Genomic DNA, 9665 nt, shown 5'->3' with positions numbered 1-9665 from the left:
GATTTCTACATCAGGCAGTTTGCAGAAAGCAGTGATACACCTTTTGTTCTTTGGTCAACTCACTCAGTTTAGAACCAAGCGGGAGCATTAAAGTCTTTGGATGTGATGGAAATCAGGTGGTCAAACAGTGCTAATTCATCCTATTCTATTCAATCACACAAATTAGAGTGGCAAGCAGAATCTTTAGACTGTGTATTATGTTATGGCATATCAAGACATAATGTCAATCGAGATATGTGATCAAAATTCCATGGACCATCTGTGTCGTCCTTTTCCTCCCTTCAGAAGAAATCATGTTAACGACACACCATGATGTCATTTAAACGTATTTATCGGTGAGATAAGAAAAACTTTGCTCCAGACATAAGCTTTCCACTTGTTTATTTAATAATTTTTCATACAGACCATAAAATTCAGTTTGCTTGATTTTTAAATATTTTACATGAGTGTTTTATGGCTTTATATCGTATCAATGTCAATAGCTAAAAAAAGTGAAGAGAACCTTAAACTAAATTAATCAAATCCTGAAAGCTATTTTCACGAGCATGTATACGGTTTATAGAGTCCAGTATTTTTTACTTGGTACAAAATTGGAGCAGAAGAACAAGTAGAAGATGAATTAGAAATTGAAGTTTTTAGACGAGGACATTATTAAACGTGTCGTTGCTTATTAAGGCAAATTTTACCTATCCAGTGAAAGCATTCTTTTTAAGTTGTAGATTGGTATTAGAATTAGGACTCAATAATCATTCTCATTGCAAACTCACTCTAGCAAAAAAAAAAAAATTTGACATCCTTCTTGCTCCTTTTCCTGGATTGTTGTTATGGCTGATAAAAGTGCAACGGTTCCTCCTTTACAAACCCTAAAAGTACAAAATAATTACCGGAAAAAAGATTGATGATGATTCATTAGGATCAAAGTAGAGAACACAATAACTAACAACATGCTTTCTTTGGTCCCTTCCAATATTCCTTCTGTTCCAACCCCAAAGTCATGAAAAAACTTCCACCAGATGTAATGAGGGAATAATAGAAGACTTCTGGAAAGAATATGATAAATACTAAAATTACACAATTCCGTAAGAGTTGACAAAAAAGCACATTACACTAAGGGAGCATCAGCATAAACCTCAAGCATGTCATCCTCACTATTGGACATGACAAACAGCTCTGCGTCCTTCTCTTCTCCGTTAGAAAAGTCTCTCCTTTCAAGTTTGGCATGAGCTGCAATATATATTATTTTCTGAGCCCTCTCCAAGGTAACTCTTGAGTGTTTATTAGCTGAAACTTTCCTAGTGAAAGACGAGTTACTCTTAAACCCACTTGAAGTTGCATGCAGAAAAATGAGCCTAACAGCAATCTTTCCCAGGGATTTAAATTCACTCAAACATGTTTCCCAGACAAGTCTACTACTTAACGGATTAGCAACTTTCATCTTTCCGGTTACTGGATCCTTTTGCTTCATCTGAACAGCCTGTGCATAGAGCGGATCAAGCCCCTCTGACCTCCACTTCATTAGCTCCATCAACACAACATGAGCCTCTTCCCGGGAAGCCAGCCTCGTCAGTAACTTATCTACATCCTTCTCCTGTTCGCGCGTCAAACACTTATACGGAGGAAGATACTTCCCACTAGCATCCTTAACCAAGTAAAGTGGATCAAGTATAAACGCTGCTGCCCAAGCAGGGTGATAATTCTTCCTAAACCGCTTTTCAACTATCTTCTCCGCATGTCCTTCCACAATGTTGTACTTCCCACACCACTCTTTCACCTTGCTCCTCAGCTCCTCCCAAAGAGACAAACACCTACCAATTAAGGGCCTCTCTGTCTCAACATCCTGCACCATCCCTTTAACGAGCCTCACAAGCGAATAAACAGCCTCCAACTCATTCCAAAACCCCTCATTTTGCACCATCCCCGCGACCTCCCTCGCCAGTGGATCCTCCATACACATCACCTTAAACCCATCCTCCATCACCACCCTCTGTATCACTCTAGCACAGCTCAACGTATCCTCCAACGTAGGAAACGCCACTCCAAAGTTCTTCAACGGATCACATTTCGGCGAAGGCACGCGAATCAACCCACCACAGTCCATCTCCTGCATCCTGTACTTGAGGAAAACACTCCTCACATGCAACTCATTGTCTATAAAATTAGCAACCTTCAAACAATTCTCAATCACAACCCTGAAAAGCGGCAGCTCACAGTTAAAATCCTTGATCAAGCTAGTCAACCCCTGAAGCTGGCAAGCTGTGTTGACCATCCAATGGTGCTGCACCTCCAAGTTCCTCAACGCCTTCGCCTTAAACTTGTCCGCCACAATACCCACACACCTCTGGACCACACTCCCGGTAACCTCCGTAACCATCTCCCATAACCTCCTCAGCGTACTTGGAATTCTCCACTCCCCCATTAAACACGGCCTTCTGAAACACACTACTCCCATTGGGGAGATTCACCACAAACTTAACCAAACTCTCCCCGCCGCCTACACCACCACAATCACCACCGCAACAAAAGTCCAAGTTAAACCAATCCCCACACTTCCACCCGTCGCTGGCCAACTGAAAAAACATGGCATCCCTTATCCTAGCCTCGGACTCAGCCTTGGCCTCCACGAACCTAGCATCAAGCCTCTCCCCAGAAATCTCCCTCCCCAACTTGTTGGGCAAGCCAACCTGGCTCAAAAAGGCCTGAAACTTTCGGTGCTCGATCATGGACAAAGACACGGAGTTTTCATAGAACCAGTCGAAGAGCAAGTCCAAAGCAGAATTCACCTGGTCCTTGCTCAAAGCAGGACCAGGAGAAGTCTTGGGACTTTTTAGCTTCTTCACACTGTCCTCAAACATTGCAAGAGCACACAAGTCATCTTTCCCACCAGACAACATTAAATGCTGGTGGTGGTGGTGGTGATTATGCGAGTGTGCAGTATTGGCGTGAGAGATTTGGAAGTGGGAAGAGTGGAGAATGGGCAAGGAGTGATTTTGATAGGAAGGAGGTGAGGTGGCGGGGGAGGGACGCTTGCGGGGAGCGGGGGTGATGGAGGAAATAGGGAGTGGAGAAGGGGGTCTGAGAGAGGAGGTGAAGTTGGAGCATGTACCACGTTTAAAGTGTTCGGAAGCGGTTCGTGAGGGGTTGGAGGAGGAGAAGAGGGAGTCGCAGAGGGAGCATTTGAGTTTCACGGATTTGGGGAGGCCGGTGTCGGGGTGGGGAACCAGAATGGGCTCCAGGTGGGCCCAGTACCAGGCTCCTTTGCCCTTCATGGCCTTTGTGCGGACGGTCAGGAGGCCCTCGAAGCGTTTGTTGATGGCGCGGAGGGCGCCGGCGTCGGAGGAGAAGGGGAGGGGGTCGGTGGAGGTGGAGGTGGTGGTGGAGGTCATTGCTTGGAGCTGGAGGGTTAGAACGGGATGCTGGGAGGAGGAGGAGGTGGTGACGGTGGCTTCACCGTTTTGGTGGGAGTGGGTGTCGTTTTGGGGCATTTAGCCATAAAGGGGTTGGACGACACTGATAGGAGAGTGGAAGAAGAATGGTGATGTGAGAGAGTGGGAGGTGCATATAGATTATAGAGTGGAGCTACACTGAACAGGAAGAAACAGTGTATAGAGACTATAAGAGAAGGAGGCCTGAGTCAACCAAAAGGGTAGCGTCTTAAAAGAACAACTTGTTTTATTATACATCCACATGAATATAAAGTACTAGCTCAGTATCCCGTGTGCATAGTTGTGAAGTTGGACCTATGCCCGCGTGGACACAGAGATGAGTTGAAAAAATTATATGTGTAGTATAATACTATATATTTAATTGTAATTTTGTAAAATTTATTAGATGAGAATTAAAATTATATTGAAGAACAATTGTGATAATTATTAACATATTTAAATGCATTTGTGATAATTATATTGAAGAACAATTATAAAATTAATTTGAAGCATAAGCTTAACAACATCATATGATAAATGATTTAATAAAAATATAAAAATAAATCAAAGTATTTTTTTAATTTAGAAAACAAAATTAAACCCAAAAAATAAAAAAAATATTTAGTCTTATGTTTATATATAATCATTTTTAAAAAAAATATATAAATGATGATTAAGATAAGCGTGACAATGGAATATCACGAGATTGTGTGTTATTTTTTATTTTTGTTCCCCGACATTATTCTCCATCTCCGGGGTCTCTGTTTCTCGATGATGATAATAAACAAATATAAAAGAGAAAGAATGAATATTAATAACAATATTAGTAGTTGGTCATGAGCACAAGCATGAGAAATCAGTAAGCATACTTTCTCAACATCAGCCATAGAAATTATTATGTTCAACAATTATGTTATTACTTTGTTAGTGCAATTATGTTAAACCACTTTAATAATAAATCAGAATAGTTTTTCATGAAGGATTAAGTCATGCCAAACAAAACTTTGTTCGATAGGAGACAATCTGGATGAGCTTCTTCATGAAGTGTTGAGTCATATCAAACACGATTTTGTCTAATAGGAAACAATCTAGATGAATTTTTCATGAAGTGTTGAGTCATATCAATAGTGTATCAAACTTTTTTAAAACAATTTTTATTAAAAATAAATTTTGCAACATCGGACTTTGTCGCATTAAGATATTGAGTCTAATACTTAAAAATAGTACAAGATGTGAAATGAACTATAAGATAATTGTTACACATAGATCGTTTTTGGTACAAGTGAAATATCAAAATAATATTGTTTTCATATAAAAAATATACTTATATTTCTATTTTAAAAAAACATTGTTTATTATCAAACTTAGGTGTTGTGGAGTTTATAACAACTAACACACATTATTTAAATAATTGATTTAAATTTCTTCTTGTTGAATTTAAATATAGTTAATAATATAAAATTTTAAATAACTTTTCTGTTACTAATAGATGTTAAAATAATTAAATAATATTGAATTTAATATTATACTTAAATTTTATCTTCTTTTTTTTTTGTTAAACCATCTTGTAATAATTATATATTATTTCTTTTAAAAAGTTACTAAATTAATCTTATTTTTATCTACTTTTATTATTTTTTTAATCATAAATCTCATATTCCTATTTACGTACATCCACTTCATTTTTTTAGTCGCTTACAATTTATATATTATGTAGATCTATATAACATGACCAATATTATGTATTATTCTTGTTTTACATTTTACCTTTTTTTTTGTGTAGTTATTTATTATAAAAATTGATTTAAGAAATAAAACTAAAGAAAATATAAAATAATTTAATTTATTTGATCAAGAATATATTGAATAAGATAATATATTTTTAATTAATTTAGATATGAATTTTATTTTAAATTGTCGTCTCTTTCGTATACAACTACACATTATTTAATCAATTTTTAATATATCAAGTTATATATATGATTAAAAAAATAATACATTTTAATTTAAACATCTTGATCAAATTAAATTTAAATTATTTTTTCCACAACTCATATCAACTCTACTACGTAGATATTAAATAATAAATTTTTTATTTTCAAAATTATAATAACAATACTTTTCTAATAAAAATTTTATGTTATAATTCACCAATATTTATGTTTAATTTGAATTGTTTACACAAATCACATAACAAAAAAAAAAGATGAGGGATTAGGTCCAATAAGTGTAATTTGACAGTAATTATAAGGTTTAATCACAACTTCAATAATTTTAATAGTAAATCAAGGTAGTTTCATTACATATCATTCATTCTTTCCATGACACACACATAGTCCTCTCCTCTAGCATGTCCTGATTAGGAGATTAAGTTTTAATGAAGTGTTTAGTTATGTCAACCAAGACCTTACCCTGGTAGGGGAGAGGCAATCTAGCATGAAGTATTGAGACATTTCAATATTAAAAATAAATTTGCAACATCAATAATATAAAATTTTAAATAATATTACTAATAGATGTTAAAATAATTAAATAATATTAAATTTTATATTATACTTAAATTTTATCTTCTTTTTCTTAAATCATCTTGTAAAAATTATATATTATTTCTTTTAAGAAGTTATTAAATTAATCTTATTTTTATCTACTTTTATTATTTTTTTTTATCATAAACCTCATATTTCTTTTTGCATACATCCACTTCATTTTTTTAATTGCATACAACCACTCTCTTATGCACATCTATATAACATTACCAATATTATATACTATTTGTTTTTTATTTTACCTTTTTTTTGTGCAGTTAATCATTATAAAAATTGATTTCAGAAATAAAACTAAAGAAAAAATAAAAGAGGTTAATTTATTTGATGAAGAATATAGTGAATAACATAATCTATTTTTAATTAATTTAAATATAAATTTTATTTTAAATTATCGTTTCTTTCATACATAACTGCATATTATTTAATAAATTTTTAATGTATCAAGTTATAGATGTGATAAAAAAATTTAATATATCATGTTTATAATTTTTAATAAATATTTGTTGTATAAATTTTAAATTACTGCTGATTTTCATTTTACAATTTTAAATTTTTTACAACAACTATTATTTTCACTTAAAAAAATATTAACACAATTTATAATATTATTTTCGCCAAAAGAATAATTATTCTATATATTAGAATAAATATACTTTTAAATTGAAAATTCACTTTTTATTTCAACAAAAAGTACAAACAAATGGCTCGAACGTTTTCATCATAAATGAAGAATTAACAAAAATCCAAAAAAGAGCAAGAGGTTGATGGCATTGATATGTTGATTTTGATTGGTTTTAAAAATGAAGGAGGCCTTAATCTCCGTTTCAATAGGATCCTCGGGTAATGTCGGAAGAAGATTTTATGGTTGATAGCTTTTCTCAAATCACTTTCTCCCTAAGAAAAAGAAAAAAAAAAAAGCTCTTAAAATTTTGAGGGTTAACTTCAATTATTAAGGTACTTGTTTACTTTTGTCGTCTTTTTATCTGATTTATTCCTCGATTACCCTATAATTGCGTTCGATCCACTATCAACTACTTATTAAACTTTTGCATAAACGGTCACAAAATTTTGTTTCAATTAAAAGATCACTTTTCTCACCCCTATTTTAATCGAGTTTAGAATACAATAATAATGTTTCACAAAAATATATAAATAACATGAAAGTTATGGCCTTTTTATATTAAAAATGTTTATTTTAATCTGATTAGATTTTGATAATCTAATGTTTTTAAATGAATTAATCACGTTTTTAACAAAATACAAAAGCATAGTTAGCTATACATAATAGTTATACCTATTGATTTACTAAGTTAGACTGCATTTGTTACTTTTCGTTAGCTTTTTTAATAAAAAAATATTATCCGACAAAAGTAAACAGAAATCAAGTGTGCTTTACAACTATTATAAATAAATTATATGTACTATTAAGAAAGGAAATATATTTTTTTTAGTGGTAGAAGAATTTTAGATAATTTTATCTTTTATCAATTTTTAATTTTTTATTACTCTCTCCTAATAACTATTTTTTAATTTAAAATATGTAAAGAGACATAGAATGTCTCTCTTCTCCTAATTAAAATAACTTAAGTGACTATTACTATTACAAAAATGCATATAAAATATAAGACATAAACTATTTTTTGATAGATCACATGTATTTTTTATTATTGAGAGTAATTTTCTCTCTACAAGTATTAAATAAGTAACTCCATATCCGGTATTCAAATCCAAGTATTTAAGACACTAGCTATGGCTATACTCCACAACCGAATTAAAATAACTATATTTATATTGTTGTCATAATTAACTAAAAAAATGTTGTTATCTATGTAAAATACTAGTTCATTGAGCCATGCCGCGTGGGAAGATTTTTTATTTATTATTATATGATTTTATAATTATATATATATATATATATATATATATATATATATATATATATATATATATATATATATACTGCAAATTGAATTCTAAAAATATAAGTGTATTAAAATTATAATAAGACAGAGATTTTATAATAACTTATATGTCAATGTACTTCAGGAAAAAATATTCATCTTCCTGTATTATGTTGTTTGGATTTTTATTTTAATTAATTTATATATAGATTTTAATGTGTAAAACTAAACAAAAAATTACCCACAATTTTTAAAAATTTAAACTTTAAATATTATGTGGAAAGATAAAAGCAAATTCACATTTAATATTAATGTTATAAAATATTTAGTCTTCTTATAATATGTTTTTATTACGTAATTTGATAATAAATTTATTCTCGTGTATAATTTAGATATTGATAAATTTCATGTAAAATTTTAATCTTTGATTGATATTCTTTTTTGGTTTATCATATTTTTATTCATAATTACTTGCGCGACTTACATATTTATGATTTCACATAAAATTTAATATAATAATGCAAACACATACATTAGCCCAGTAAAAAAAAAAAAAATTGTGAACATGAAGATGACACCATAAACTTTTTAGTCTATACAAGAATTGACATAACATGTTAAGAATCAAAACATAATGGTCCACAGTCACAAGGCCAAAACATCATAATATTTGTGTTAACAATATAAAAAAAATGCAGATATTTGAGTATTGTTTTGGCCTGCATGATATTTATCTTATCGATCACTGTTAATCGAAATACGTATTGTTATTTTCACCCTGCCAAAATTGAACAAAAGCATGTCACCACCAAATGAAAGATTGACGATATCTCAACAACTAATTAAGAGTCTATTGTTTTTATAATCAATCAATTCCTCACGTGTAATATTAATTTGTTCTAAGCCTAAAAGAAATTTTTTACTGGATCTTTTTACTGACATGTAGTCTTCTTATTAATATATGAAACTTTTTTTACTTTATAAATATTAATAGTAAATATTTTTTTATTAATGGACCTAAAACTTTTGTTTTACTCTTGAGTTAGACCCTGAATTTGATTACACATTTTAATCACATTAAAATCATCTTTATTATACTATTTTTTTAGTTTAATAGGTATATTATCAATGGAATTTTTTTTTACATTAATTAAAACTAATTACAAATAATTTTTAAAATACTTTTAAGGAATATTTATTTAAAAGTCAATAAAACCTATCATATATATGGTGACGTGTGATTATATGATTATTAATTTATTCATCTTTGTTTTCATATAATGAGATCAACTACATGAAATATATATACAAGGTTTAATAAAATCTTGTCATGTATAAATTATGCTACTATTTATATCTAATCTCACCTAATAGTTTGCTATAATTTTTTTTTACCTCCATCTATATATAACTATTAGAGTACCCTCCTTACTCGTGATGGAAAAAAATAAACAAATGAATTTCCATTACGAGTTTTCGATAATTTTGTAGCACGTGTTTATCAACTAATAATAATACATAGTCTTCAAGATAAGTTAATTATTTATCTTTTTTATCATTACTGCAATATTGTATCGTGATCGATGGAATATGAGAAACAAGGATATAGCTATCACCTTCTTGCCATTGATCATTAAACATCCAACTAAAGCATTTTCTTTTTATTTACTTCAATGGACAATCAATTTTCTTCCTGATCGATGGGGTAATTTATACCCTTTTTTATTACTAATTACTAATCTACGATCATCTTAATACGTGTATCACGTCTTTTGTCAGTTAAGTTTAAATCTACT

General features: G+C 30.8%; 1 pseudogene; it reads right to left on the bottom strand.

Moving 5' to 3' along the window:
- Window positions 1-880: 880 nt before the first annotated feature.
- On the bottom strand, window positions 881-3643 carry LOC100803744 (uncharacterized; annotated as a pseudogene).
- Between the last annotated feature and the right edge of the window lie 6022 nt (window positions 3644-9665).

This window comes from Glycine max, chromosome 16 (genome assembly GCF_000004515.6).
Source record: "Glycine max cultivar Williams 82 chromosome 16, Glycine_max_v4.0, whole genome shotgun sequence".
NCBI classification, from domain to species: domain Eukaryota; kingdom Viridiplantae; phylum Streptophyta; class Magnoliopsida; order Fabales; family Fabaceae; genus Glycine; species Glycine max.
This window is presented reverse-complemented; position numbering and strand designations above follow the sequence as displayed.